The sequence below is a fragment of the Helianthus annuus genome, chromosome 4, assembly GCF_002127325.2.
Source record: "Helianthus annuus cultivar XRQ/B chromosome 4, HanXRQr2.0-SUNRISE, whole genome shotgun sequence".
NCBI lineage: Eukaryota > Viridiplantae > Streptophyta > Magnoliopsida > Asterales > Asteraceae > Helianthus > Helianthus annuus.
In genome coordinates this window covers 8,324,892-8,331,469 of record NC_035436.2, presented here as the reverse complement: position 1 = coordinate 8,331,469, position 6,578 = coordinate 8,324,892, and the positions used below count along the sequence as shown (strand labels likewise).

Below are 6,578 nucleotides of genomic sequence, written 5' to 3'. Positions count from 1 at the left end.
AGGGCTGTTTGTCGCCGCTATTGAGTCTGTCGCCGCTAATGACTAGGACTTTTAGCGGCGACATTTGTCTTCGCTAAAAGGTCTTCGCTAATAAGGTTCGATTAATAGCGGCGACATGTGTCGCCGCTAAAAGTCATTTTTTTTTTTAATTTGTTGCTGCATTTGTAGTGTTTCCCGTTATAAACAAACCTGCCAATTTTCAAGTTTTACGCAACACATCAGACTAAACAAACATAATGCTTTAGATACTAAAATCGCATAAAACATTTCTGTACAATAACATCCTAAAGTATCCGAAAAATAACATTCTAAATTATCCGTACAATAATACTAATTTCCCCTCGCCGCAAGAAATGATTCAAGTTAGGTCGTCATCGTCATACTCATCGTCATACTCATCGTCGGGTGCGACTTCCTTTCCCCTCGCCGCAAGAAAAGCTTCCAGTTGGTTTACGAAAGCCGGACTTTGGAACAAAGTCGAAACGTATTCCTACATTAACATATATCAAACCCAATATTATTAGCAAAAAGAAGAGTTGCAAGTATATATAAGTCTTCGTAAACTGACAAAAAGAGGAATTTTCTAAATGTTTTCAAAGGTAAATAACATTAATTTTTCTTATTATTTTGTATCGCGAAACATGTTATAACACCATATCATATCTCGGGTAGCTTATCAGCTATCTCGTCCTTGTTTTAGTGAATCTTGATTGTTATGATTTTATAGGGGCAACACCAAAGGGTATATTCAAGTTCGAAAAATATGCTTCGTTTGGTCCAGTTCAGCTCGAAATCTGCTCGGTTTATCCTCCCACCTCCAAAAGATGGATGCTTTCCTGGTAGACGATGAAGTAGACGACCGTGTTGAGCTTCTATGTCAGCAGGACTAGACTATCTCGGAGGGCCTCGTGTCTCGGGTCTCCCATTAAAGTCGAGACTTGTTCTCCATGGATGGTTGGCATCTAAGAACCGGCGATGACCAACATACACACATTTACCAGTTACACGCATTGAAGGAGTGTCTTCGTTGCAAGTCGGGCATGCCATGTAGCCCTGTCCGCTCCAACCTGATAGACTACTACGGGCTGGAAAGTCGTTTATGGTCCATAACAACGCCGCCTTCATTGTGAAGAATTCGTTTGTTGTTGCGTCTTTAGTACGTACACCTGAGTGCCACAAATGTTTAAGCTCATCCACTAACGGTCTAAGATAAATATCCATGTCTTTCCCAGGTGATTTAGGGCCAGGAATCAACAAGGTCAACATGAATGTAGACTCTCGCATGCATAGCCATGGAGGCAAATTGTATGTGGTGAGTATAACCAAATGAAGTATTAGTCCAATGGGACGTCTCCTTTAGATTCATAAGCTTTGCTAAGAAGTCAAGTGAAGAAAACTTAGTACAACCAGGATATAATTCAGATTCAACATCCTTTATTATGTCTTCAAAATCGTCATCAACACCGTTAGATTCTCCACCCGACATATCCAGGTTACGGTCTATATCTTCTTCCATACGCTCCCCCCTAATGTCTTCAATAACGTTTTCCATACCCTCATGTGGCACAACATTATCTACTTCTACAACTGCAGGCCGAGATTTTTCGCCGTGATAGTCCCACTTTATGTAATCTTTCCAAAAAACCATACGCCCCAAATGGAGTTTCATTTTTGTGATAGTTGTTAAGCCGGAACATTTACATTTGGAACACGGACATCTAACTTCATTATGGTTGGGGAGCACTCTTTCACACATCGCGATAAAAGACCTGAGTCCTTGCTGGTAGTGAGCTGATTGAAGTGGGGAATCAATCCAGCTTTTATCGATAGGCATTATGCAACTGAAAGATAATTTAATTTAGAGTTTGCAAGACAATGGTAGGCTGCTAAACCCACTTTTTGAACACTTTATCTCATATATGAATGTGTATTACATGGTTGTTTCTTTAAGAAAAATTCGGCAGCATTTCCTCTTAGCTCCCAAGTATATATGTAAGAATATATATACCCGAGGAGCAAAGAGAAAATGATAACCGAATCCTTCTTAAACAAACAATCATGTAATACACATTCACATCCTAAATGAGATAAAGTATTCAAAAAGCAGTCCCAAATTAAACGAGGACAACCTGAAATTAATTTCTAAATCAATTTCAGGCGGGTATTTCTAAGCTCATTATGTTTTATGTATGAATTTTCGAAAAGAATAGAGCAAATATCATGTGGGTCAATGGGTAAAAGCTAGTTCATCATTACTTGACATGAAGTTTTGTTTCTGATTTAAGTGTGGTTATATTCAAAGGATATTATTATTATTATTATTATTGTTATTATTATTATTAGTATTATTATTATTATTATTATTATTATTATTATTATTATTATTATTATTATTATTATTATTATTATTATTATTATTATTATTATTATTTGTTTTTAAATAATAGAAGGGAAAAGGATCAATGAAGGTGATGGAAAAGGACAAATGTCGCCGCTAATAGTTCCAAATGTCGCCGCTAAAGGTAATAGCGGCGACATGTCGCCGCTATTGAGTTGCGACATGTCGCCGCTATTTGTCGCCGCTATTGGCTTGTGTTGCCGCTAATAATTAGGACTTTTAGCGGCGACATATGTCTTCGCTAAAAGGTCTTTGCTAATAGGTATACTTATTATTAGGGACCTACTAATAGACGTGCATAAACAAATTGTACAACCTTGATTTTTTGTATATTTTGATATTGTTGTTAACTTAAAATTTGAGACTTGTATAAAAAGCATACAAAATGGAATTGTTAATTTACCCTCATTTCAATTCCTTGACATAACCCATTCAGATTCAATGTTGTCCACTATATATACATATTTATTTAAAACACTTTAAATATGCAAACCATTCATATTTTTTTTATTATGTGAGTTCCAATGCAATTAACATCACATTAAGTAAAAAAAACATTCTATACTAATAATGTGAAGCATAAGTTCTATTGTTCAGATAAAAATACATAAACTTTGTTTACATCAAAGTTCATATAACAATTCCATTGTATATTAAATAATATTTACATTTTATAAATATTTTGTATAAAATATGTTAATTAATTATTTTGTTTTGTTTTCATGTTTTGGGCTATCAGGCTTCCTGATTGTTGAATGGGCTGGGTTAAAGATGTTGGGTCATGTTTTGGGCTATCAGGCTTCCTGATTGTTGAATGGGCTGGGTTAAAGATGTTGGGGGTTATCCCACATGCTTTAGGATGACCAAATTATCATGTCTAGTTTTTGAAAAAAAAAAAGTCAATGTTGACTACTTTAATAATTTTCTTCTTGGTTAAATATGCATGAAAAGGGACGACCATCCCTTATCTTTATTATTATTTTCATCAAGCTCCGTTGAGGGGCAAACAACAACAATAAACATTAAAACATAAAACTGAACTGAGGCAGCCAAAGGCATAAAAACAAAGACAGCAAGTACCGAAAGTTTGATACCAAAGACAAACAAACACTCATGAAATCCAATGACTCAAAGCTCCCCAAACAGATTTAAAACAAAAACAAAAAAAAAAAACAAAAAAACAATCATGTATAAACATAAACTAACCTTATTTTGCACGAGGAGAAGAGGTGGTGACTGTGGTGGCCGTGGAGACAAGTTGGTGCCGGTGGTGGCCGTGGAGACGGGTGGTGCCGGTGGAGAAACTACATTCACCAAGAACCAACAAATTAACAACCTATATAACAAAGTAAACAATAACTTTTGGTTTTTCATTTGCACCTGTCCAGTTAATTACATCCTGATTTCTAAACAATAACTTTTTGTATTATATCGACTCATCTCATCTCATTAGTTATAAAGTAATCGTATTATCTATATAATATTTCGATGTTTTTTTCCTGTATGATATTGTTAAGTCTTAACAAATTTACACAATTAATATATATATTTTTTTATAAATCTTGTTTAAAGATTACATAACTTGCAGGGATAAAAGAAATCGAAGTTTATAATAGTTACAGTTTACTTGTTATAGTAACATATTCTTAATAAGTGCATTATAATATCAAAATCCTAGCTTAGAAAGTGATTTTTTTTAAAATATTTTGGTCCCACCTGTTGATTTTTTTGCAGCATTTCAAGGATCTATTTTTTTGCAGTTTTTTTTTTTTTTTAAATATTTTGACCCAGTTTGACTTTAGCTTCAATGTGCATAACCAAACAAATGACCTCGCCATTTCTATGGCTTTCAATTCCACAATCTGCGTATCCATCATACTTCTAATCTTCATACCAGTATAGTATTTTAATTTAAAATTCATTATAGAACTAAGACATTAACCTTATTTTGCATAAACTAACCTAAACTAACCTTATTTTGCACGAGGAGAAGAGGTGGTGCCGGTGGTGGCCGTGGAGACGAGATGGTGGCCGGTGGATAAACTACATTCACCAAGAACCACTAAATTAACAACCAATATAACAAAATAAACAAAAAAAAATCAACATCAAACTAACCGATTATGCCGATTTTGGAGAGATTGCCCGATTTTTTTGCTCACCGGTGAAAGGGGAGGTGAAAAGATTTGGGGGAAAGTAGGTGGAGGGAATAAATGGCGCTGATAGCTTGTTTTATTCGTCGGGCCAATAGAGGCGACAACATGTCGCCGCTATTGGTTATGTTTGTCGCCGCTATTGATCTAGGCATACCCCAGCCGTTGGATGATGATAACAATCGTGTGGCTAGGGTATAACATGGGACACTGGATTGCGGATTGGACCAATAGCGGCGACACATCGGATGTCGCCGCTAATAATGTCGCTGCTATTAACTCTTTTTCTTGTAGTGTTGGTTTTGGATGTTAAACGCTGATAAATTTATTATTCTTTGCCATGAAGTTACATCAACTATTGAAAGACCGTAAGAAGAATCTCAAAAACGACCCATTCAGGGGGGAAACGGTTCGAGAATCCATCACAAGGTGTCTCAAATCAGAACAATAGCAAAGGAGACTCGTCTCCTGTTAAACAAGCCAGTCAGGTGATTATATTATTGTTTGTTACTTTGTTTTCATTATTTGTTTACACAAATGAATTATGCATTGACAAACTTTTGTTTTCTCTTTAAAAGGTGGTTCATCTATAGATGCTTATAGAAAGTGGGAAATGGCTACGATAGCTGGAGTGTCGTTAGTAGCCAATGCTACTACACATTTGGAGCAGACAGCTTTGGATAAATTAGTTGATGGTGTACAGTTTATGCAGGGCGAGTTTCCACTTTCCAAGTTTACGAACACTCGCAATATTGGTTTTTTATCGTTTCTAATCCGAAACATCTAGTATGCTATGAGGAGACAATGCTCTGACACGAGATATCCCCCCGTGCCACATTTTCATCAAACTATGTTTGACACCATTATGTATATGATCTGTTGTTTTATTGGCTGCAAGCCTATGATTATAAAGATTATTATTTGTATTGTAGCTGAAAAAAATGTTTTTAATAAAATGTGGTATGTAAAATTTCAAAGAACTACCGGTGTTTTTGCACGGGTTTGACAACTAGTATTACAATAAAAATAACAATTTTTTCTTTCTCCTTTCAATTAAATAATACTTTTTAACACCTTTATCGTTATATTTTCTCTCTTCCACTAACAAACACTTTCAAAATGTATTAAAAAATTATAAAGGGCGAAAAGTGTCTCCCAAATTTATAGATGAAAAGTAAGATTTTCTCTTTTCTGTACTCATAATCAGTGGCGGAGCTTGACCAAAAGTTTCGAGAGGACGTAAACTGATGGGACCCAAAAAATTTTTCCTATCGTTATGTTATGGGTCGGGTCGGCTATTCAATTCAGGTCAGGTCAAATAATAATAGTTTCAAATAAAACAAAAAAAAATCATTCATTCAAAGGACCTGTTCTTGCACATAGAAAAACTAAATATTGTATAACAAACAAAAGACCTATATATATATATATATATAATGATACGAGATAAATGGAATCTGGACGAAAAATTACAACTTAGCCCGGCGACCATTAAGATTTTTGAATTCATTAAATATGTCTCCCGAATCAAACTTATCAGCAATTTCTTTTTCTATGTAAATCATGAAGCTGTTTGTGAGATATTAATTTTATTGTGTGGTCGGTAATCAAGGGTTAAACAAATAAAATAAGAGTTCAAATATATTTACCAAACTATCCATTATTTAGGAAAAATAATCGGGGGCGATCCTATATAATTTTTAAAATTTTCGGATGAAAAATCAGACCATATACACTTCTAACCGAAACATTGGGGTGGGCGGGTGCACCCCGGACACCCATTATCCTTCGCCACTGCTCATAATCATTTACAACCATCTACAATCATTTTTTATAAAATAAAAATCCCTCGTATAATTTAGGGGGTTAGATGTGAATGAGTGAATTCAACAAAACTATTTTGGAAAATACAAATGATCAAACTGAATTCAACAACTCCATGTTTATTTAAACTCGAAATGTCAATTAGTTGATATAAATTTATTGTAAAATTAAAAAGTCGTCTCCACAAAACGCGTAATGTCGCA

At 34.8% G+C, this 6,578-nt stretch overlaps 1 long non-coding RNA gene across 1 annotated transcript; it reads right to left on the bottom strand.

The window, feature by feature from the left end:
- Window positions 1-320: 320 nt before the first annotated feature.
- On the bottom strand, window positions 321-4,610 carry LOC110934346. The gene is made up of 4 exons (XR_002588255.2): window positions 4,517-4,610; window positions 4,371-4,441; window positions 3,605-3,702; window positions 321-490 (listed from the first exon to the last, which is right to left on the bottom strand). It is a non-coding gene; the product is annotated as an uncharacterized LOC110934346 (long non-coding RNA).
- Window positions 4,611-6,578: the final 1,968 nt, after the last annotated feature.